The sequence below is a fragment of the Oryx dammah genome, unplaced genomic scaffold (genome assembly GCF_014754425.2).
Source record: "Oryx dammah isolate SB20612 unplaced genomic scaffold, SCBI_Odam_1.1 HiC_scaffold_15, whole genome shotgun sequence".
NCBI classification, from domain to species: domain Eukaryota; kingdom Metazoa; phylum Chordata; class Mammalia; order Artiodactyla; family Bovidae; genus Oryx; species Oryx dammah.
In genome coordinates, this window is record NW_024070199.1 from 34,299,013 (window position 1) to 34,325,025 (window position 26,013).

The following is a 26,013-nucleotide window of genomic DNA, read 5'->3' on the forward strand; positions in this document are numbered from 1 at the left end:
CTGGCTGAAGCCATCCTGAGCATAATTCATGTTGGCTTAGGATTAGGCTTATAGGATTAGACTGACGATCATAAACCTTGCCCGTTATAAAATCCTAAAATCATTATTAATTTTAAAAGGAGTCTAAAATCTTGGGTAAAACCAATAACAAATGTGTGCCAGCACTAAGACCAAGACGAAGCCTAAATCCTGTCTAATTTGGAGAAGGAGCTCAGCTTGGAGCGGATTATCTGGGGAAGCTGAGGAGCCTCCCTCGCAGGGGCGCTGGACGAGGAGGATAGCCTCACAGTTTCTGCCCAAAGCCAGGGGCCGGCCAGGGTCAGCCTGAGAGTTCTCTAGTCTGCAGCTTGAATGGAGAAGCCCCCGGGAAACCCGGATCGACACTCCCAGACTGAGGAATGTTCAGGTAAAAAAAAAGAGCTGGGACCAAGGGCGGCAGCCAGGGAGGCAGGGGTCTTTGGGACTCCTGAATTACGGGTCTAGAGAGGGTTACCTGCCTCCACAGGTGTGACAGGCAGGAAGAACACAGAAGAAAAGCGTGCACTGGCATCCTGAGGACTGGGCTCAAGATCCAACAGGAAAACATGCTTCCAACAAAGCAGAAAGTAAATCTGCCCATGCAAACATCCTAGCACTCAGAGCAACACTTGGAAATGATGGGGAGGAGAGGGCCGTCTCAACCAGGGGCATGTGATTTACAGCCCAAGTTCAAAGTGACTGTAATACCATGTTTTTACTTTTTAAAATTGTTTTATCCTATCTTTCTAGCCCATAAGGAATGCACCTCGGTGTCAACAGAACCCTTTGTCTTTGTAAGCTATTTTGAAGCAAAATATCGGTAAATTACTTCCCAAACCACCGCACAACTAGATCACGCTGAGAAAATGGGCTTTGCAAGAATGCAGTAAATTGTTTCTGTCACAGAAGAAAATACAGCCCATAGAAATCGTTATGGATGAGTCATTATGAGAAGAGGCCAAAAAAATTAACCTTCATTGGCTTTCTTTGTCTTTGTGCCTGCAAGGGCAGCCTGTGTGTATGTGTATGTGTTTATTTGAATTCACCAGCCACACTTAGGACTTTGGAGCTGGGGAGGTTTCAAAGATGAGCGAGACCAGCTCCTTTCCCGGCAGGTGTGCAGGAGGAAGAGAAAGAAGCAAAAACTTCAGGAAATGGTATTCTGAGAAGGTGTTTAGCATGATTGAAGGACAAGGGGCTCTGTGATTAGAGGAGGCAGAAGAAGAAAACTTTTATTATAAAATATTCCCAGGTGGCTCAGCAGTAAAAAAATCCACCTGCCAATGCAGGAGACCGAGGTTTGATCCCTGGGGTGGAAAGATCCCCTGGAGGAGGAAATGGAACCCACTCCAGTTTTCTTGCCTGGAGAATCCCATGAATGGAGGATCCTGGCAGGCTACAGTCCGTGGGTTTGTGAAAAAGTCAGACACAACTGAGCAACTAAACAGCAAATTCATGGTTCAAGACCAAATGTATTACCCTAAAAAGCTGAAACTTAATCCCCTATGTCAGGAGACCCAACCTCCAGAATCTGATGTCTGAGATCTGAGGCAGGGCTGATGTAATAACAATAGAAATAAAGCGCACAATAAATGTAAAGCACTTGAACCATCCCGAAATCATCCCCTTTCCAATCTGTGGAAAAACTGCCTTCCAGAAAATCAGTCCAGGTTGCCCTATCTGATGGTCTTTGAAGACAGGGCCCATGGGCGTGATGAGGGATCAGTGCCCTTGTAAGAGAGACCTCAGGGATCTTCCTCACCCCTCCCACATGTGAGGACATGGGGTCTCTGAATCAGATGGGGAGCCTGCTGGAACTTTTCTCCTGGCCTCCCCAGCCTCCACACCACGAGAAATAATTGCTATTCTTAATAAGCCACTCCGTCTGTGGGATTTTGTTTCAGCAGCCCAAGGTTTATGAAATAAAATAGTACCAGTACAGGACTACATGTTTTATACACACATCGTCTCTTCTAATTCTCCAAACAGCCTGTTGGACTGGTGCTGTTATTATCCCCATTTTACAGATAAAGAAATTGAGGTTTAGAGGTGGGTGCCTTGTCTAGACAGAGCTCCACAGCAGTGAAGTGGCCAGATGGGGATTTCTATCAAGGTGGCCAGATTTCAAGCCTAAGCTTTCAAGGCTGATTCTCTCTCTCCTGTCGGGAGGGATATGCTGTGTGTGGGTTACGACGGTCAGGAGCCAGCTGTCTGGCATCAGAGGACCCCAAAGAACCTCAAAGATACAGAGGAAGCTATTCTTACCCTCCAGGTTTGAATACATATTTCCTTCCTTGCCTGGAGGAGCCGCCCCCAGCATCCTCTCTGAACACTCCACCCGCGGGAGCCAGGCACGGGGACTCCACGGGCTTCCCCTCACAGCGTCGAGTTCTCTTACCTTCGCTCCACGCCCTCCTCCCTTGTGTGCAGACACAAAATCTATTTCCAATTACTTGATAATGATTCTTCCTATTCTCTCTATGCAAACAATGGTACAGAAAAATGCTCCATTATGGTGTGAAACACGCCCTAATGTGTGGTAATTGATTTCACACAAGGAGTCAGGGACAGAGTTGCACCGTGTGACAATGATTTGACACAGGCGCTGTCTGACTTGATGAACACAGCTGCAGGGAACGGGATCTCGCAGCCATAGGTAATTGCCCACTGGGCCCGGCCAAGGGGCTTGCTTCTAGGAAAGGATGCCCTGGGTGGACAAGGTGCAGCTCAGAGGGTCACAGTAGTGCTTGTCAGGGACCATTTCATATCCTGTCCGACAGTAAGTCAGACCAGCTTACAAGTGACATGAACTTGAGGACTCCGTCCTGCCTCAGGGATAGATCTGAGGCTAAAGCATCTGCAACATCGGCCAGATCCAGGGACACCCCAGGCAGGTGCAGGCCAACTCAGGACATCTGGGGCCAGCTGGAGAGGAGCGGGAAGGTGCAAACAGCAGGCGGGTGGAGGGGGCTGGGACTGCATGGAGCACGTACAGCGCCCACATCTGGGATCCAACCCAAGAACTTCTGTTTAAGAGCCCAGGGCAGCAGGAAGCATCTGTCTGCTTGTTTCTGTCTGGTTTACAAAGAACTGCAGACCCAGCATATTTCCAGTTTTCTCATCCACCTCACAAGCCTGGTAATTCTCACCAGCATAGAGTGAGAACTGGATTACTAATTCTCAGCTTGGATTACACAGTCACTTGGAAGCTTTGAAAAAACAAAAACCCAAGACCCCCTCCTCCTCATGCTCAATGTTTTTTAGTCAATCTGAGATGGCATTTGGGAATCAGTAACTTTTTATTTTTTTCTACATGTGTTGCAAGAAAACTTTGCCCATGGATACTGAAATTTGAACTTTATACAATTTTCTTGCTTCACAGATATTTCTTTTGATTATTTTCCAGACATTTAGAAATGAAGAAACATTCTTAGCTGGGCTGTACAAAACAGACAAAAATCTAGGTTCAACTCAAGGGCCATAGTTGGCTAAACTTGCTTTTGAAAGAAGCCAGGTTTCTTTATCTATTTCTCTGTTAATGGACATCTAGGTTGCTTCCACGGCCTGACTATTGTAAATAGTGCTGCAATGAACATTGGGGAGCCTGTGTCTTTTGGAATTATGGTTTTCTCAAGGTATATACCCTGGAGTGGGATTGCTGGGTCATGGGATAGTTCTGTTTGTGGTTTTTTTAAGGAATCTCCAATTCCATATATACACCACTATGTATAAAAGAGATAACTAATGAGAACCTACTATATAGCCTGGGGCACCCTACTCAGTGCTCTGTGGCGACCTAAATGGGAAGGAAATCCAAAAGAGAAGGGATACATATACACACAGCTGACTCACTTTGTTGTACAATAGAAACTGACACAACACTATAACGCAACTATCCTCCAAGAAAAATTTTTAAAAAAAGGAAAGAAACCATGTTTCACTTCGGCTTGCTAAAATCCCTTCCCTCCCCCCATCCCCCACCCATCGTGTGCCCCCCAACTCCCGTATTGGTTCTAAATCTTCCTTACAGGCTCCCTCGCAGGACTGCCCCGCCCCACATACCTCACACTCTGCCAACCTTTACTCCCTCCTTTTCCATTCCCTGCATAGAACTTTCCTGCTACTTCTTTTCTTTTCCCTTTTCTTGGATGAACAGAAATTGTATATCTTTTAAAGTGTACAACGTTTGTTAAGATATATCATCCACTGTGAAATGATTCCCACCATCAAATCAATTAACACATCCCTCACCTTGCATAGTTACCATTTTGTGTGTGATAAGGACCAGCTTCCCCAGTGGCTCAGCAGTAAAGAAACTGCCTGCAATGCAAGAGACATGGGTTCAATCCCTAGGTTGGGAAGATCCCCTGGAGGAGGGCATGGCAACTGATTCTGGCACTCTTGCCTGGAGAATCTCATGGACAGAGGAACCTGACAGGCTACTGTCCATAGAGTCTCAGAGTCGGACATGACTGAAGCGACTTAGCATGCACGCATGTGTAATAAGAGACCTTGAGATGTATTCTTCATTCTTGTAGCAAATCCCAGGTAAACAACACCTTCTTATAACTGTAGCTCCCATGCTGTACATCAGGTCCTGAAAGTCTGTTCCTTGACTAATAGCACCCCTTCCCACCCCCCTCCACCCTAGCTTCTAGGTGCCCGTGTTTGTCTTGTTTAGTTGCTGTTGTTTCTATTTACTAGAGTATAATTGCTTTACAGTGTCGAGCTAGTTTCTGCTGTAGAGCAAAGTGAATCAGCTCTATGTATAAATATACCCCCTTCCTCTTGAGCCTCCCTCCCACCCCTATCCCACTCCTTTAGTTTAACACAGAGCACCACACTGAGCTCTCTGTACTGTCCAACAGCTTCTCACTAGCTGTCTGCTTTACGCATGGTAGCATGTATATCAATATATCAATGTTTTTGAAAAGTTCCTCCAAATGATTCTAACCTCTAACCAGATTGAGGGCCACCAGATTAGACAAACATTTGTAGATGAATTCACTGAAAGGAAATCTGTCAGACCTGGAGAGGGGCCTAAAACATAAATAAATAAATAAATACAAGAGGAGAAAAGAGACTAAAAGCACAAGAACCCTTAAATCTGGTCTGGTCTGACAAACAAGGGCTGGGGGACAGAGATAAAATCCCAAAGCCACATGCAAGGTGAGCCCATCTTCTATTCCTCTTAGCAAATGCTTTCTCAGGGGATACACGACTACCCCAGAGCTGTGCTTCCAGTCCACGTGACTTAGAAAGAAGAAAGAGCTGTCAGCTCAGATGCAGCGTATGCTTGGTCCAAAGTGAGCACAAAGGAGGCCTCAGGAAAAAGACATTCTCCGTCCTTGCTTTAGATCCACAGATTTACTTAAAATGCTTTTTTAGAAATATCCTCATCTCCCAGGGGCGTCATTTAGCAGGACACAGCCTCCTCTAATGAACTCTGAATTGCGTGGATACACTCATTTCCAGGTGAGGAAAATGCACAGTAGCCTGAGTTTCCACAGGAGCTCAGGAGAATTCCTACAGAATTTAATGAGTTACCAACATAATCATGATTACAGTGATTTTGGTGGTGGTGGTGGTAATGGTGATGGTGAGGATGGTGATAATGGTCTTGATGGTGACGATGGCGGTGATGATGATGACAGTGATGATGGTAATTGTGATGGTGATGATGGTGTTGGTGATGGTGGTGATGCTGATGACGATGGTGCTATCAACATCTCCATTTTACCACTAGCCAAGCCCCTCCTCTGTGCCAGGACCAGACAGAGTGCCCTAGGCAGATCCTCTCCTACCTTCATCTCTTTCCCACTACCTTATGAGACAGGTACTAGGACCTTGCTTGTTTTGCAAGTGAGGAACAGGAGTCCAAGGAAGCCATGTAGGTGTCACAGGAATGGCAGCATCAGACACAGGTGGGACCCAGCCACATCCGCTAACACCCTGATGCTCACAGTCCTGTCCTGCAGCAAGAAAAGCAGGTTAGCCACCTGCCACATGGAGGAGGAAATCATTAATAATAATAGTTACTGTTTCCTGCACAGTTCTCTAAGCCCGGCAAAGTTAAGTCATTTAAATATAGTTTCTCATTTAATGCTCACAAAGCCCTGAGAGATAAATATCTCGTCCTTAGGCTACTCCTGCATGATTACAGGCTCCAGGAGAATGTCAGCAAGCCATGAGAAGCAAAGGCGTGGGGGGACAAGCTGACCCTGAGGCCACCACTCTGCCCAGGCCCTGTGTGTGCAAGGAGCTCAGGCCGACCCTCTGCCTCACTCAGGACGACTTCTCCTCGGCATCACCCTCACCCCTCAGAAGGGGTGTGGGGCCTTTCCTCCAACTGGGGAAGTCCCTGGAAGGACTTACAGGGGGGAAGAAGCCCTGGTTCTAACCTTCCCAGTTGAGGTTGTCCTCATACCACGGTTTCTGTGGCAGGAGGCCCGGCCAGAGGGGAACCCAGGGCCCAGAAATGGGCTGCAGGGCAGGGCACTGCAGCAGTTTGGCACTGGGTCCTGACAGTCAAAGCCACCGGGGCTCCAAGCTTCCTGTGTTGTGTGAACCCAGGAGTCCTGTGGCCTCTGAGTCTCAATTTCCTCCCCTGTAAACCAGTGATGCAAACAGCAACTTGTCAGAGGTGTCGGGGAGAGGGGAAGAAGAAACGCCTGCCAGTGCAGAAAGCACTCAGCCCAGCATCTGGCTGCTTGATGAATGGAAGCTGTCATTACCCTTCCTGGCTAAGGGAACCAGGGCCATGACCCTATATTTTACCCCCATTTCCAAGCACAGAGAAAGCTCTACCATAGTTTCCCATCAGTAATGGTCAACTCCACACCCTGAAGACAACCCTGCTGGACTTGGGCTTGAAAGGATGCTGAGACACAAAAGTAGGAATGGAAACAATCTGAAGCGAGTGGCCCCTCGGGTTTCTGGAGGACAGCCCCATCTGTCCACCAGAGCTGGGCACACCAGAGGTCAGGGGCACTATGCCTGGGGTCCCTGTAGAAACAAAACTCCTGCTATTAATACTTCCTTCATCCACTACATATACATACACACATGTGCACATACATATGCACACATCACACACATACATAGTCATGTGTGCACACACATGTGCACGCCGCCCCACACCATGTGGTCACTATTTCCTTCAGAGAGACCCACGTTTATCAGGCACTGGAGCCTCCTTGGGGTCAGGGAGCGGGTCCTTCAAGGCTGCAGAAATCTGTCTTCCCCTTAGCCTTCCTTCTGCCAGTCACCTTCTGTCAGGAACACTGAGTGATTGTGGCAAGAAAATTGCCTTCAGCGATAGGGATTTAAGAAACGCTTTTCCTGAAAATAGTGCTCAAATTAATTAACTTGGAGGAAAGGATTGCTTTTTTTTGGCCCAGACTTAATTTATTTTTCCTCAAGAGTTTTTGTTGTGTGATAAATGGTGAGGAGAGAGTCACCTCCTTGGACATGACCTGAAATCAGGGCGATCTCAGAGAGGCTGGTCCAAGGAGACAGGAGCAGGAGCAGCCGGGTCTGTGCAGAGGGCCGGCTTGTTCTGCTGAAGATGCTGCTCAGCAGTGGGGCAGGACGGGATTGGAGGTGGCAGTGGGTGTTGAGGTGGGGGGTGGGATGAGGCAAAACCCAGACATGCACACAGAGGCGGGGGCGGGGGGCGCATGCTGACCTGGGCTCCAGCGCTGCCTGATGGCCACTGAGGAATTCCACTGGCTTCTCTACGAAGCTCTTCCGTCATTTATACAAGGGAACATGGGGTTGGTTAATGTGAGGGTCGGTGAGGACTCCAAGTGGCTGCCCTCCTGTCCAGCCCTGTGATACTGTGCAGCACCACTCAGCAAGTGGTCCAGGTAACAGCATAGCCCACAGGGTGGAGAACCCACCTGAGGTCAAGATCAGTACCTCTGTCACTAGCTGGGGGATCTTGGGTTAGTAATTTAACCTCTCTGGGCCTATAGTTCCTCATTGCAAAAAGGGGATACAAATAATCACATCATAGAGTCATTGTGAAAAAAAATACAACTATTAGGCATTCAAAAATATAGGTGTCTTTACTCTAAACAACTATCCTTTTTTTTTTCTCATGTACACTTAGATCCCAATCAGACTAGAATGAAAATCACTAAAATATCATATAAAACAACTCCCAGTTTCTGAGTAGCTTTCAGTTAATGGTGCTCAGATCAGCTTTGTGACCCACACTGGGTCTACTCCTTTCTGATACCTTCCTTTTCTAGGTCTTGACCCCAATTTATACTCAAGACATACAAAGATGTGTCTTAACCTGGAGCGAGTGGATGGACTTTTCAGGAATCATAATCCTGTGAAAGTTAAACAAACTAATGCATTAAGTTCACATGAGCATCGCATCCATAGCTCTCTCCAGGGCAGAGGTGAGAGTGATTCGTGAACCTCCACAAAGAAATGAAGCTAAACTGACTTATTCCAAACAGGATATTGATGGCAAGTCAATTTAAAACATGCAAAATTCCGAAGTCAGGTGTTACATAGAGAACATTCTGATACTTCTTTTATTTAATTTTAAAAGGCTGATTTGAAAAAATCTTTAAGAAATCACTCTTCATAAAGTAGAGGTCGACTCCATCTACCTACAGTCGAATCTCTTACAAACCTAAGTGCGCATGCTGGTGTGCACACACACACATACAGACACATACTGTTGCGCTGCCCCAGGCTCAAAGCTCCTCCCACCCCCCATGGCAGCTGTAAGGGCAGAGTTTCTTTCCGCAGCCTCCTGCCTCCCAGGAACCCGTGAGTCTTTCAACGCATCTCCCGGGCTCTGGCCCTGCTCCAGGCTAGTTGTTCAGTTGGCAGGTGAAGTAAAGGGCAGGAAAATATCTTGCCCAGAGAAGGCAGCAAGAATGATCCCACCCATCCACGACCATGAGACTGTAATTAAGAGAGGAGGACCTAAGTAAGGGGTTGAGAGGTTTAAAGTATATGAAGGTGACCCTGTCAATGGGAGCTTTGCCAACACCCTCGATTTTTCACCTAAGACTCTGGTGTGAGGCCCTGAGACTCTGGTTCCATTGGAAGCAATGAGGCTGCATACAAATGCTGTTTTGAACACGGAAGCCTTATCCGCCCTTCTTTAGAAGAAAGGTCTCGCTATGCAGTGTGCTCACATTGCTTCCATGTAGACCACAGGAAACCCTTGACTGCTCGTAGCCCTGGACCCTTATTCAGGTGTCATTCCTGCCACTGCTACAGTATTTATTATTTTCTTGGCTTGTTTGTGTGTTTATACAGTAAACTTCCAGGATAAGACTTACGGAAGTGAATATAGGAAAAGAGATACCTAATCATGCTGTGATGTGGATAAATTACCCCAGGTTCAAACCTTAGAGGAGCAATTAAAGACAGAAGGAGGACTTGGATGCAGTGATCAGACTTGTGGTTGTCCAGGAGAAAGAGGGAAGGGAGAGGGGTGGACTAGCAGCCTGGGGTTAGTAGACACAAACTATTACATTTAGAGAGATAGACTATAAAGTCCTACTGTATAGCACAGGGAACTAACTATATCCAATCTCCTGGGATAGACCATAATGGAAAAGAATATTTTGAAAAGAATATATATATGTGTATGACAGTCACTTGACTGTACAGCAGAGACTGGCCCAACATTGTAAATCAACTATATGCCAATTAAAAACAAAAAAGATAAAAGATGGCTGATGCAGACCTGAGTTTCTATTTCCCGTCTCCCACTCAGGGTCCCGCACAGAACTTTATATACAGTGAGGACACAAACACTTAACAGAACCTCAAATCACTCACAATTTTTTCCTCACCCTCATCTCAAGAACAACAGCAGCCTTTGGTCCTGTAAGCAATGTTTCTCAGCATGCGGTCCAGGAACAGTCTGCTTTAGAATCACTGAAGACATTGCTGAAAATGTTGTAGCCACGCGTTCCGGGAAACAAACTCACTCAGAAGGACAATGCAGATAGTGGAGTGAAGTTTATTACACCGGCGGGCCCAAGGAAGAGTCTCCTCTTAGCCAAGGACCCCGCCCGGTTTTTGTGAAAACCTTATATACCCTAAGTTGCTGCTAAGTCGCTTCAGTCATGTCCAACTCTATGCGACCCCATAGACGGCAGCCCACGAGGCTTCCCCTTCCCTGGGATTCTCCAGGCAAGAACACTGGAGTGGGTTGCTATTTCCTTCTCCGATGCATGAAAGTGAAAAGTGAAAGTGAAGTCGCTCAGTCGTGTCCGACTTTTAGTGACCCCATGGATCGCGGCCCACCAGGCTCCTCCGTCCATGGGATTTTCCAGGCACGAGTGCTGGAGTGGGGTGCCATTGCCTTCTCCGTACATCCTAAGTGGATGTGCCCAAACCCACCTCCCCCAAATTCCCTGAAACTAGTCTGAACAAAGGAAAAAGAAAGATACAATCAAAGTTAACCCATGATTCATAAGACTTAAGCCTAGGTAGTTAACAGTGGACGATTATCAACAGGCTTGTGATCACACCGCAATAAGCATAACAGAATGTATGATTCTATTTGGTTACACAGATAATTAGGGTATTCTTTTAGGCGATGGAGAGTGCTAGGGCTCTTCCTTCCGGGAGCCTCATTTTCCAGTTAGTGTGTCGTTCCCATAGATACTGGGCATGTAGCTCAAAGTTCGGTCGGGCCCAAGATGGAGTCTTGCTTTCAAGATAAAGCCTGTTCTGTTTCCTCCTTCAAAAATGAAGCTTCTAGAACCCCTTTCCAGACACACTGAGCAAGAATCTTTGGAGATGAGGTCCAGGAACCTCCACTCAATGGACCACCAAGTAAGCCTGGATGTCTGAGAACCGCTGACTTAGTCAAATGAATATTTGTCCAAGGGCACTTTTAAGTCTGCTCCCAAAGCCTTTAGTAAATCAGTGAAACCTTGAATAGGGGCATCTCTGAACCAGTGCCAGGCAAAGCCATTCTGACCAATTTCGAATGGAGAGTCAGGAGGTTTAAGCAAATTAACTTTGAGGGTAACTGTCATTCATACTCTGTCACTTCATTAAGACTATCAGCCTGTGAATTAGAGATGGTGACCCCAGAATGTTCTTCCTGCACCCATCACTCATCTTCCTATCTGACTTGGACACATAGACCCAGAGATGCCCACTATTGGATTCCCCTGGGCCTGTAACTTTGTGGGCTGACTCTACTCATCACTGCCCTTTTCTGGATAAAACTCTTATAATGGGAGAGACTGGATGAGATGGGAAAATGGGAGGAGAGGGATTAAAAAAGAAGAAGAGGGACTTCCCTGGGAATCCAGTGGTTAAAACGTCACACTTCCACAGTAGGGGCCACAGGTTCTATCCCTGGGTAGGGAAATAAGATCCCACAAGCCTGTGATATGGCCAGAAAAAAAAGAAGAACAGGAAGGAAAGGAAGAGGAGGGGAAGGGAGTCCAAGAATGGAGGCGGGGGGTGGGGAGTGGGGAAGAGGGCTCTTTCTCTGGTTAGAATAACCCCGTTTTCTCAAAAGCATTCAGCATCAACAGATTCTTGGCTGGCTTGGGGGTCTCGGGGGAAAAAATCCTGGCCCTGAGGACCTAAAGGAAGAAATAAGGAAAGGTGACAAACAGGAGAAAAGAACAAAGAGAAATAGGAATTGACAATAGCAAAAGTAAGGTGAACTACAAAGACTCCTGAGAAGTGAGTTTTTTTTAACTTTGCAAACACTTCATTTTACTACGCTTAATTAATCATAACACAGGAACATAAATGTTTAAAGGGTGAAATAAAATGTACAGAAATATAGTCATCCTCAACAAAAATGAGAACGCATAAATTTAACATGAGTCTGTCATCCCTACACTCCCAGCCCACAGGATCCAGCATCTCAGTGTCAGTTCCCCCAAGTCAGGAACAAGGCCACAGTAATGAGCTCTCTCCTGGCTCCTGAGAAAATCAACGAGTGAAATGCAAGAGGAAAGGGAGGAAAACGCTCCAAAGAGAGAAGGGACAGGGTGGAGAGAAAAAACAAGAATGACAGCAGCAGAGATAACTCTTTTGTTAGTGTCCTTCAGACTAGGAAGTTCTCTGCTGCGTCTAACTCAAATCTTTCTTGTAATCTGGCCAAGTTTCCCTTCTTGACACCAGCCCCCTATTAGACTGCGACAATTTACTGCTCAAAATGCTCCAACATAAAAAAAAAATTACTAGAGCTCTCCAAGTTTTGTTTCTGAAATCTTGAGTCTGAAGCAGGGCCTGAGATGGGGGCAGAGGTAAGACTGATAAATCTCTCTCCTTCAGTTCAGTTCAGTTCAGTTCAATAGTTCAGTCATGTCCGACTCTTTGAGACCCCAGCATGCCAGGCTTCACTGTCCATCACCAACTCCCAGACCTTGCTCAAACTCAAGTCAATTGGGTCAGTGATGCCATCCAACCATCTCATCCTCTGTCGTCCCCTTCTCCTCTTGCCTTCAATCTTTCCCAGCATCAGGGTCTTTTCCAGTGAGTCAGCTCTTCTCATCAGGTGGCCAAAGTATTGGCGTTTCAGCTTCAACATCAGTCTTTCCAATAAACACCCAGTACTGATCTCCTTTAGCATGGACTGGTTGGATCTCCTTGCAGTCCAAAGGACTCTCAAGAGACTTCTCCAACACCACAGTTCAAAAGCATCAATTCTTTGGTGCTCAGCTTTCTGTATAGTCAAACTCTCACATCCCAGCATCAGGGTCTTCTCTAAAGAATCAGTTCCTTTGCATCAGGTGGCCAAATTACTGGAGCTTCAGCTTCAGTATCAATCCTTCCAATGAATATTCAGGACTGGTTTTCTTTAGGATTGGCTGCTTTGATACCCTTGCAGTCCAAGGGACTCTCAAGAATTCTCCAACACCACAGTTCAAAAGCATCAATTCTTCGGCACTCAGATTTCTTTATGGTCCAACTCTTACATCCATACATGACTACTGGAAAACTCATAGCTTTGAGTAGATGGACCTTTGTCAGCAAAGTAACAGTTTAATATACTGTCTAGGTTGGTCATAGTTTTTCTTCCAAGGAGCTAGTGTCCTTTAATTTCAAACCATCTGGATTTCCCATTCGTCTCCCTGCCCTGAGCCTTTTCTGCTGCAAGTGACTCTGCTCCTTCTGTGTCTGTCTGTTCAGGCCTGAGTCGGGGGTGGGACCAGTATAGTCCTCGAAGGAGCAACTGGGGACTCCTCATCCAGCATCCTTGAGTTGACTTGCTCCCAGCCTGTCCTCTCTTTGGTGGTCTGTCTTGGGTGTGGTAATGGGGTGCAAGTGTTGGGGGCTCAGGAGGGGATGTGTCTTGCAGTCAGCCCTCTTTTATCTCTTGTGTCTGCATTATCTACCTTCTCCTTGGGGGACTCACCCAGCCCCTAAGATCCAGGCTCTGCCGCTGTGTCCCCCTCCATGACAGGGCCTGCCCATGCCTGTCACATCATTCCAGGCTGACTGCCCAGGTGGACTTCTATTACCTGTTGAACCCAATTGGTGTCATTTCTGGGGCTCCAAAGAGCTTGGGTACCACAGTCCTTTATGTCTCAGCACAGAGAAGAATTCAGCAAGAGCAATGTGGTAGACAAGAAGTGATTTATTAGAATAGGATGCTTGTGAGGCCACAAGTGGGTGGGTGAGAAATGCTGCACCCCAAGAACTTAGTGGGCTATAATTTTATAATCAGAGGAGAAGTAGGGAGAGGGAGAAGAGCTTCTTTTTCTTTCTTGAGTAGACGTCATGTTTCTATCATCAATTCCTCCCCCAGGCTGTGTAGGAAAGCTTACTTATCCTTCCCTAGATGGTCAGACCAGATCACTTTGGAAAAATATTTTCAGGTCTCAGTACAATGAGGATCTTTCATTTTGAAAAGTCACCTTCCCATAAATGATTTTTGTGTGTACATAGCCTTTTCTGCAAGTTATTAACTTGCTGAGTTCACTGGGCAAGTTGTAGATCTCATGCCACCATTGTTTTATTGTTTGGGATATGTCCCATGCTTCTGTCACATGGTTTTGTTTTTAAGCAAGCCTGCTTCACCTGTACTTTTTTTTTTTTTTTGCATAATTCTTAACTTGCAGGAGTTTCCCATATTTTTTTTTTAATTTATTTATTTATTTTTAATTTTTACTTTACAATTCTGTATTGGTTTTGGCATAGATTGACATGAATCCACCACAGGTGTACATGCGTTCCCAAACATGAACCCCCCTCCCACCCCCCTCCCCACAACATCTCTCTGGGTCATCCCTGCGCGTCAGCCCCAAGCGTGTCATATCCTGCATCAGACATAGACTGGCATTTCGATTCTTACATGTTATTATACATGTTTCAATGCCATTCTCTCAAATCATCACACCCTCTCCCTCTCCCTCTGAGTCCAGAAGTCCGCTATACACATCTGTGTCTTTTTTGCTGTCCTGCATACAGGGTCATCATTGCCATCTTCCTAAATTCCATATATATGTGTTAGTATACTGTATTGGTGTTTTTCTTTCTGGCTCACTTCACTCTGTATAATTGGCTCCAGTTTCATCCATCTCATCAGAACTGATTCAAATGCATTCTTTTTAATGGCTGAGTAATACTCCATTGTGTATATGTACCACAGCTTTCTTATCCATTCATCTACTGATGGACATCTAGGTTGTTTCCATGTCCTGGCTATTATAAACAGTGCTGCGATGAACATTGGGGTACATGTGTTTCTTTCAATTCTGGTTTCCTCTGTGTGTATGCCCAACAGTGGGATTGCTGGGTCATAAGGCATTTCTATTTGCAAATTTTTAAGGAATCTCCACACTGTTCTCCATAGTGGCTGTACTAGTTTGCATTCTGTATGGAAATACAAAAAACCACGAATAGCCAAAGCAATCTTGAGAAAGAAGGATGGAACTGGAGGAATCAATTTGCCTGACTTCAGGCTCTACTACAAAGCCACAGTCATCAAGACAGTATGGTATTGGCACAAAGACAGACATATAGATCAATGGAACAAAATAGAAAGCCCAGAGATAAATCCACATACATATGGACACCTTATCTTTGACAAAGGAGGCAAGAATATACAATGGAGTAAAGACAATCTCTTTAACAAGTGGTGCTGGGAAAACTGGTCAACCACTTGTAAAAGAATGAAGCTAGATCACTTTCTAACACCGCACACAAAGATAAACTCAAAATGGATTAAAGATCTAAATGTAAGACCAGAAACTATAAAACTCCTAGAGGAGAACATAGGCAAAACACTCTCTGACATAAACCACAGCAGGATCCTCTATGATCCACCTCCCAGAATTCTGGAAATAAAAGCAAAAATAAACAAATGGGATCTAATTAAAATTAAAAGCTTCTGCACAACAAAGGAAAACATAAGCAAACTGAAAAGACAGCCTTCCGAATGGGAGAAAATAATAGCAAATGAAGCAACTGACAAACAACTAATCTCAAAAATATACAAGCAACTCCTGCAGCTCAATTCCAGAAAAATAAACGACCCAATAAAAAAATGGGCCAAAGAACTAAATAGACATTTCTCCAAAGAAGACATACGGATGGCTAACAAACACATGAAAAGATGCTCAACATCACTCATTATTAGAGAAATGCAAATCAAAACCACAATGAGGTACCACTTCACACCAGTCAGAATGTCTGCGATCCAAAAATCTGCAAGCAATAAATGCTGGAGAGGGTGTGGAGAGAAGGGAACCCTCCTACACTGTTGGTGGGAATGCAAACTAGTACAGCCACTATGGAGAACAGTGTGGAGTTTCCCATATTTTTTAATTTATAATCCCTAGTAGGATTAACCATCAATCACCTATTTTGTCCCTTCATTCCCTATCACTGCTGATACCTCCCCAGTCATATTTTCCTCCCAACCCCACTCCCTCTTACTGTACCCGTGTGACTGATGGGCAATTCTTCACCCCTAACGGTTTGTATGATTCTGAGCCCCCAAATTCATACTCTTCCCAGTCCACCTGCTCTTGGAGCTTGGCTCTAGGTGGGCTGGGTCCTTCTTGGCCAATCAAAACACACGCGGTGGGTCACTAGGTCCTATGTGTTCTTCAGGGACTCCACAAGAAGTGGTCAGACCCACACTCTGCCCCTGATCTAGCTACAGCTGCCTTGGTCCCCACCTGGATCCAAACCACACTGCTTCTCCATCGAGGCTCACTCACCCTTATCCCTGGAATAAACCAGGCTGACCTCTACTGTCCAGGCAGCCCGAGCACAAGGTGGAAAGGAATTTCCAGACACAGAGCATTGCAGAAGGGGGCGAGCTTATTAAGAGCAAGAAGCAGAGTTAATGGAGGGACTGCAAATGCAGTGAACCAGCCTCCTGATGGACCAAGGAAAGCTGATGCTTTTCGTTGTTAGTAGCTGATTTTTATAACCTCAAGACAAAGAAAATTCCTGCAGGAAGCATGGCATTTGGTGATTGGTTAGGGTGCTGGGGTGGGCATTTTTGCCTAATTTGGGGTCAGGAAGCCTGGTTGGTGATGATGGGGGAGGAGGTTTTGACGATTACAAAGGGGCTCAGTCAGCTTAGGTAACTTTGCTTCTGGGCTCTGCTCCTACGGCCTTCGTGTAAGCCTCACTCCTGTGGCCTTGGGGCAGGACTCCATACCCACCTTTTCAAAGCGTTCACATCCTGAGAGATCAGGCTCTAATGTCATGTATCTGAGTTATATATTGGCTTTACAACTGATCCTCCACAGAACTCTGGGCAAATTCTTAGCCATTCTCAGCTCCCTGTATAATGGGCTACAGTCTTCCTGAACTGGTATAAAGTTTCAACAGAATAATGTGACTTTTTTATCACAAGGTTCAGCACAGAGATGCTGCTGAAGGGAGGTTGATGGATAGTTTCTGCCTCTTTTACATCCCCAGGGCTCCACAGTTGTTCTCTGGAAGCTTTATCACTGTTACAGAGACAGATTTCAACGAATGCCAAGCTCAGGACACCTTTTGCTTTGTCAAGAATTTTGCCCAGGTTTCCAGCCCATCACCGGGGTTCCCCAATTCTGGGTTCAGCCATGGCCTCTCCTATGGCCCACTGGGTAAGGAACATGATTCCTGCAGCAGGGAAATGCTCATTGTCCCATGCAACTCCCAGTTACCTCTGATCTCCGGTGGTCCCAGTCTGCAGTGCCTTGGAGGGAAGTTGGGTTCCCAGCCAGAGACTGAAGCCAGGTTGCGGTGCTAAAAGCACCAGATCCTAGCCACTTAGGGCCCTGGCCCTTCAGCTCTGCAGAAAAGAACTTCCACAAATACAGAAAGTAGTGAAGCAAGTACAAGTATTTATTAAGAGGAAAAAGAGCACCATGAGTGTGCATAGACACACAGCCAGCCTCAGAGGGAGAGCTGCTGAGGCGCACCCTCATGGCAGTTTACCTCACTTATATGGGGCATTTCTTCTAGATTTTCTTTGGCCAATCACTTTGTTTTGCCTAATGCAGAGTCCATATTTGATATATCTCAAGATCCTCCCAGGTAGACACACTCAGCTCTTAGCCAAGATGAAATCTATGGCAAAGGCTTATGGGTAGAGCAACCCTTTACATTGCTCCCCCTTTGGCCTGCAAGGAGCCGGTCTGCACAAGTGTGGTTGGGAGGCCTCCTGACTTCAGGAATGAGAAGTATGCGGTCTGGACAAGGCCCAGCCTTCTCCTTTAATTGTCTCGCTGTTCTCGTCTTGGAGTTTGGGTCCACTAGGAATGAATCTTCAATTGCCTTACCCTGGCAGGGGGAGGGGTGCCAGGGAGGGTGGCGGGGGGAGATCTGCCTCCCACCTCATCTCCTTCTCCTCCTTCAGTCTTCCAGGACCACAGGAGAGTATCCGAAACATGATTTCATCCACACCCTGAATTCAGACCCAAGATGTTACCTAATGTGTTCAGGCTTCATTTATGTCATTCCTGAGAATTTCTAGTATTCTAGCCACATCCATTATCCTTGATAATCCCCAGACTAACAAAACTGCCCTGTATGTTAACCCAGAGAAGCTCCAAGGACCCCACGTGCAGCCTGATGCTACTTGACACCAATGGGCGAACATAACTTACCTTGACAAAGACCTGGCTGTCCTTCTTCTTCTCAGGTTGTAGACAGATCTCTATGGGCCTTATAATCAGGCTACAGTGATCATGAAGGGTCAGGTTTAGTAGCCAAGGCGGTAGCCACCTGTAGCTAATCATGGAACTTACATGCACTGCCCTCTTAGTGGCCGTGACTCCCAAACTGCTCCTGACCATAATTTAGGTGCCAAGTGATAGATTTCAACTTGTAAATCCAATTCTAAAGATCCTAAAGTCACTTCCAAGTTCAACAGCAGAGTATACTGATCAATTAATGGTGTCCATTTTGAACTCTTGAGGGAGAAGAGCAGTATTTTATCAACAGCCCTTAGGGCCAGGAAGTCAGGCACTAGCATCTAAAATGCGAGATCACCTGATTCTCTAGAAAATGTGGAAGCTGATACAATTATCAGGACCCGGTAAGTTGATTGTAAAATGGTCCAGACTCTATAACAAAGCAAGACCCTTTGGGGCCTTCAGGTGGGGGGAACAGGGGGACGACAGGCCTCCCCCACATTATCTGCTTTAGTTACTCTCTGAAGTACCTAGATAATAGTATTTGATACAAATTTCCTGAGTTGTTTTGCAGAAGTAAACCTCCCACCAAATGGAAGATGTTAACTACTAGCCCCAGGCTTCCTGGAGCCTGAGGACTAATAAAGTTAGCCCCTGTGATACCACCCTGCTCCCTCATCATCAGCCAGTCAGAGAATTGTGCATCAGCTGATCTTAGCCCAAGAGACTCTCCTCCATCACCTCCATCTTAAAGGTGCTTTGCTAAAGCTCTTCAGGGAGCGTGGGGCTTTTTAGGGCCTGAGCCACCTGTCTCCTTGCATAGACCTTCAGCAAACCTTTCTCTGCTTTAAATGCCGATGTTTCAGTTTGCTTGGCCTCACTGTGTGTCCAGGACATAAACTTGCATTAGCAATTTTTCCCCTTTCTTTATCTAGCATCCTATGGAGTAGAATCTGTCCCTCCACCCGCTGGAAACTGTTTAGGCCTTGTGACTTGCCCATGGAGCACAATGAGAAGACTAGTTCTGAGCCCAGGCCTGGAGGGGCTTGCTACCTCCCTTGTGCTCTCAAGAAACAAGCTGGTCTCCTGGAGACTCTGAGACCCTGTGGCCAGAGCTGGGCCACTGCATCCAAGGCCTTCTTGGACCAGCCACACACCCCCTCCCCCGACCTGAGCTGAGCTAACAGATAATGAATGTTCTCTGCTTTATGCCACTGGCGTTGTATATTTGCTTGGTTTTCCTACACAGAATTATTATACATAATGGATTTTAAAAGGTAGCAATAGATTACACTCTCATGTGTCCAGCTATATCTACTGATCAGGAACTTAAGATTTTCTTAAAAAGTTACTCTGCCTGTGTTTATCTAGCTGATTCAGTCCAAGGCTATTCCTTCAGCCTAGTACTTCCCTAATTATCTGTGATGTGAGACCAGCTATTTTTTTAAACATGTTTCTTTGCATTTTTTAGTTTTTTATTTAAAATCATTAAAGATTAATAAGAAGTTGTAAAAAAATTGAATAATACAGAGAGGACAAGGACTGGGGGCACAGGTTCTTTTTCCAAACCTCTGTGGATTAAATGCTGTTATAAAATACAACAGAAATTAATTACAAGGAAAATGAAAAAAAAATTTAAGACATAAAATACTAGCTTGAATTATTTATAAGATTCACCAGAGCAGATGAAAAGTTACGGAAACATTTATGAAAACTTCTAAATGCTCATTTTCAGTTTGCATATACATCTCATCACAGACCAGTGACAAGCGTTTCACGGCCTGGCATGGGTCCACAGACCACGCTTAAGTAGCATCACTTTAAACCCTTCTGGAGATATTCTGAGATGAAAAATGAAAACTAAGCTTGAGTATAGCAGGGATAATTTTGGTCTCGAATGATCCTATCATGAAGCAGGTCTCCTGTAGAAGGTATTATTTAAACATCTTCTACCCTAAGTGCTATAAAAGAGTGTTTCTATGGTTTGTAACCCTGGATGATGGGAAGAAAAATCATAAAGCAAGCTTGAGCCCCTCAACAGGAATTTTCCTCTGCTGATTATCACCACCACTGAAACAAACAAGCAAAACAAAAATAAGCAGAACTGAAGCACAAAAAAACCAAGGCTCTATCTGTACTGAAGTGCAGACATTCCATATGATTGGCTGGAAATAACACGAGTCAGAAAAAATGTATTATTGGTTAATCTGCCCTTGATAGAAGATTGGGTTTTTGGTTTGTCTTATTGTTGTTGTTTAACTCTGTAAACTTGATTAAGTAAGGGAGACACGTTGAGCCAATAAGAGTTAGACTCTATAGTTTCCCCCACCTCTGTTCCTGGATCATGGGGCTGTGGTACATTTTGACAATCAAGTCCCCCATTTCTTCTTTTTTTTAAATATTCATTTATTTATTGAGCTGCATCGAGTCTTCATTGCATCATGCAGGCTCTTCTGTGGCAGCACACAGACCTTCCAGCTGTGGCGTGAGGACTTAGCTGCTCCGTGGCATGTAGGATCTTAGTTTCCCAACCAGAGATTGAACCCTTGTCCCCTGCATTGCAAGGCTCATCTTAACCACTGGGCCACCAGGAAAGTCCCATGTTTCTGAGATAACTCAGGATAGAGACACAGTGAAAAACTAAATTCGTTTGAAAGGCAGAAATAGGAGAGGAATTATAAAAGTTCCGTCAGCAGACCAGGACTACTGAGGTTGGTGTAATATCCGAATTCATCATGGTGATCCCCTGACACCCATATCTACTCCCCTGAGTCTTTCTAGGATGAGAAATGTGGGGCCCTGGTCCAGGGGAACTCTACCAGCACCACAAGTCATCCCTGATGAGGAAGAGCTGGCATGATGGCAGTGGAGGAGCAGGTAATTTGTGCCATTTTTCTCTTTTCTCCCTTGTCCGCTTGCCTAATAAATGGACTTCTTTTCCCTAAGTGTTAAAATAGAGTGTTTAATTTGGTTGGAGCATGCAGAACAGGAAAATGGCTGAGATCCTCTGTACAGTATGGAAATCTTAGCTCAGTGTCACCCGGCAACACCTCTCTGCAGCCATTCCTACCCCTTTCCAGCCCATTTTCCTCTGAAAAGGCAGATCTGATCATATCATGGTCATATTTTAAAAGGATTCAGTGATTTCCCAGAGATCTTAGAATAAAGTTCCAACTCCTCAGAATGGTTTCCCTCATCTGAAGTCACTGAGTCCCTAATCAATACCTCATCACCATACAATCGCCCTCTCTCTCCCTCTGGCCCCTGCACATTGGCCCTTTCACTTTCCTCAAACTTAATCAAGCTACTCCCCTCTGTTCTGGGACGTCAGGGGAACCTTGCAGCTTATGAGATTCCAGTTCCCCAATGAGGGATGGAACCGGGGCCTTCTGCAGAAAAAGCACAGAGTCCCAACCACTGGATAACCAGGGAAATCCCACCTTTTTAGTTCTGGACATCCATTCCACCCTGGCCCCTTTCCTCCTAACTTCTCTATTCATTTCTCAGCCTTCAACTCCCAGACTAAATTAAACCCCCAAAACATTCATTCTGGGCACTTTTAGGCTCCATCTAACCCAGGCACAACTGTATTCAGATAATTATGTGTGTGATTCCTCTTTAATACCTTTCTCTATCCCTGGATTGTGAGCTCCACAAAGGGCAGGACCATGTACACCTTGATCATCCCTGAGTCTTCATCACCAGCAGCGTTACTGGTCATTGAATCTATTTCTAGGGTGAATGCAGGCCATTTCAGTGCTGTTCTACTTACAGGACTGAAAGCCCACACCCTTACATGCTGTCACAGTCTGCATTCTAAGCACAAAGGGAAAGTAGCACAAGACTACTTTTCTCTAGAATTTGAACTCAGATGAACACAAACAGGAGCACATATTTTTTCCCCCGGGACAAGAAAAATATTGTAAATAAAAAATAAGTTTTCTTGGAAAGCACAGGTAGGTAAAGGCACACTTTAAAATTGAACAGATACACTTGAACTCTACAGATTCTTGATAGATTCCTGTATGTTAGGAGCAGCAATAACAGTCCATCATGGCAGTTTTTCTCCAATTCCTGAATCAGAGTGGTCTCCCTGTGGCTGTGGCTAGACTAATTAAGATGATTTCCCTCTGGCCTCAGCTAACGGTCGCCAATGTGATCTCCAAAAGCAGCATCTTTTGAAAAACAGAGAGCCTCTTACTCTGGCTGAGTGGGAAGGCATAGGAGTATATATGTACCAGGACATATATACTTTTAAGATTACATCCAAACAAAGTTGTATTCAACTCTCAAATACTCTGTATTCAATACCAATGGTTACCTAATTTCTAGGTAGTCCGAAATATACCTGTAAGTCATGAGAATAATCATTTTTTTCTAATCTATGTAATATTAACTACTAATTACATAGGTTCCTTAATAATCCCCCAAGAACAATTAAGAACCCAGCTCTTGGGGTTGTGTGCCTTGCTGTTGTTTTTAGCTTCTCTACTTGACAACCCTGGCCTTGACCTTATAACAAAACTGTTGATACACACTTTGGTAATACCATGTCCATTTGGAAGACCTCTGAAATATGCCTTATAGGGAACATCTGAAATGACTTTGTATGGCCCTTTTTAGAGACAGCCCGACAAAGTGCACCAACTGGTCATGCAAAAAGATACTTTCTAAAATGCCTCCAATATTCCGCCCACTCCTTCACCATCAAGCCCATGAGTATTAATTTCACATCCTGACAATTTCCAGTCCTATCTGCTTTCCAAAGTTGAGGAACTAAAGACAAATTGGAACAGATATTTATTCATTCACCTTCATCTTGAGTGGCTGTTCAATGTCTTCCTCTTTGGAGGAATCCCTACAGTCACGCTTCAGGCTTCAATTAAAACCCCTGTAGGCACATACCACACCCTCATTTAGGAACATACCTTCTGAGTTCCTCATGGCTGCAGGCCTTCCAGGATATACACCATAAATGTTTGTAGAGACTTCTTTGGTGACCCAATCTTTAAGACTCCGTGCTCTCAATGCATGGAGTCCCAGGTTCAATCCCTGGACAGGGATAGATCCTGCATGCCACAACTAAAGATCCTGCATGTTGCAACTAAGGCCTGGTTCAGCCAAAGGAAAAAAAAATGTTTGTAAACCATTGTTAAATCTGAGCTAAATTCACCATTCCAGTCCATTTTACTTTGCTGATTCCTAGAATGTCGACGTTCACTCTTGCCACCTCCTGTTTGACCAGTTCCAATTTGCCTTGATTCATGGACCTAACGTTCCAGGTTCCTATGCAATATTGCTCTTTATAGCATCGGACCTTGCTACTGTCACCAGTCACATCCACAAATGGGTATTGTTTTTGCTTTGGCTCCATCCCTTCATTCTTTCTGGAGTTATTTCTCCACTGATCTCCAGTAGCACATTGGGGACTTACCAACCTCGGGAGTTCCTCTTTCAGGATCCTGTCCTTTTTCCTCTTCATACTGTTCATGGGGTTCTCAAGGCAAGAATACTGAAGTGGTTTGCCATTCCCTTCTCCAGTGAACCACATTCTGTCAGACCTCTCCACCATGACCCATCCATCTTGGGTGGCCCCACACGGCATGGCTTAGTTTCACTGAGTTAGACAAGGCTGTGGTCCATGTGATCAGATTGGCTAGTTTTCTGTGATTATGGTTTCAGTGTGCCTGCCCTCTGATGCCCTCTCGCAACACCTACCATCTTACTTGGGTTTCCCTTACCTTGGTCGTGGGGTATCGCTTCAGGGCTGCTCCAGCAAAGTGCAGCCACTGCTCCTTACCTAGGACAAGGGGTATCTCCTCACAGCCGCTCCTCCTGACCTTGAATGTGGAGTAGCTCCTCTCGGCTCTCCTGCCCCTGTGAGCCACTTCTCCTTGGATTATATCTACTACTGTGGGCGGGAAACCCTTAGGAGAAAAGGAGTAGCCATCATGGTCAACAAAAGAGTCCAAAATGCAGTACTTGGATGCAATCTCAAAAATGACAGAATGATCTCTGTTCATTTCAAAGGCAAACCGTTCAATGTCACGGTAATCCAAGCCTATGCCCCAACCAGTAATGCTGAAGAAGCTGAAGCTGAATGGTTCTATGAAGACTTCCAAGACCTTTTAGAACTAACACCCAAAAAAGATGTCCTTTCCATTATAAGGGACTGGAATGCAAAAGTAGGAAGTCAAGAAACACCTGGAGTAATGGGCAAATTTGGCCTTGGAGTATGGAATGAAGCAGAGCAAAGGCTAATAGAATTTTGCCAAGAGAACGCACTGGTCATAGCAAACACCCTCTTCCAACAACACAAGAGAAGACTCTATACATGGACATCACCAGATGGTCAACACCAAAATCAGATTGATTATATTTTTTGCAGCCAAAGATGGAGAAGCTCTATACAGTCAGCAAAAATAAGACTGAAAGGTGACTGTGGCTCAGATCATGAACTCCTTATTGCCAAATTCAGACTTAAATTGAAGAAAGTAGGGAAAACCACTAGACCATTCAGCTATGACCTAAATCAAATCCCTTATGATTATACAGTGGAAGTGAGAAATAGATTTAAGGAAATAGATCTGATAGACAGAGTGCCTGATGAACTATGGACGGAGGTTCATGACATTGTACACGAGGCAGAGATCAAGACCATCCCCATGGAAAAGAAATGCAAAAAAAACAAAATGGCTGTCTGGGGAGGCTTTACAAATAGCTGTGAAAAGAAGAAAAGTGAAAAGCAAAGGAGAAAAGGAAAGATATAAGCATCTGAATGCAGAGTTCCAAAGAATAGCAAGGAGAGATAAGAAAGCCTTCCTCAGTGATCACTGCAAAGAAATAGAGGAAAAGAACAGAATGGGAAAGACTAGAGATCTCTTCAAGAAAATTAGAGATACCAAGGGAACATTTCATGCAAAGATGGGCTCGATAAAAGACAGAAATGATATGGATCTAGCAGAAGCAGAAGATATTAAGAAGAGGTGGCAAGAAGACACAGAAGAACTATACAAAAAAGATCTTCATGACCCAGATAATCATGATGGTGTGATCACTAATCTAGAGCCAGACATCTTGGAATGTGAAGTCAAGTGGGCCTTAGAAAGCATCACTATGAACAAAGCTAGTGGAGGTGATGGAATCCCAGTTGAGCTATTTCAAATCCTGAAAGATGATGCTGTGAAAGTGCTACACTCAATATGCCAGCAAATTGGGAAAACTCAGCAGTGGCCACAGGACTGGAAAAGCTCAGTTTTCATTCCAATCCCAAAGAAAGGCAATGCCAAAGAATGCTCAAACTACCGCACAATTGCACTCATCTCACACACTAGCAAAGTAATGCTCAAAATTCTCCAAGCCAGGCTTCAGCAATACGTGAATCATGAACTTCCAGATGGTCAAGTTGGTTTTAGAAAAGGCAGAGGAACCAGAGATCAAATTGCCAACATCCGCTGGATCATGGAAAAAGCAAGAGAGTTCCAGAAAAACATCTATTTCTGCTTTATTGACTATGCCAAAACCTTTGACTGTGTGGATCACAATAAACTATGGAAAATTCTGAAAGAGATGGGAATACCAGACCACCTGACCTGCCTCTTGAGAAATCTGGATGCAGGTCAGGAAGCAACAGTTAGAACTGGACATGGAACAACAGACTGGTTCCAAATAGGAAAAGGAGTACGTCAAGGCTGTATATTGTCACCCTGCTTATTTAACTTCTATGCAGAGTACATCATGAGAAACGCTGGGCTGGAAGAAGCACAAGCTGGAATCAAGATTGCCAGGAGAAATATCAATCGCCTCAGATAGGCAGATGACACCACCCTTATGTCAGAAAGTGAAGAGGAACTAAAAAGCCTCTTGATGAAAGTGAAAGAGGAGAGTGAAAAGT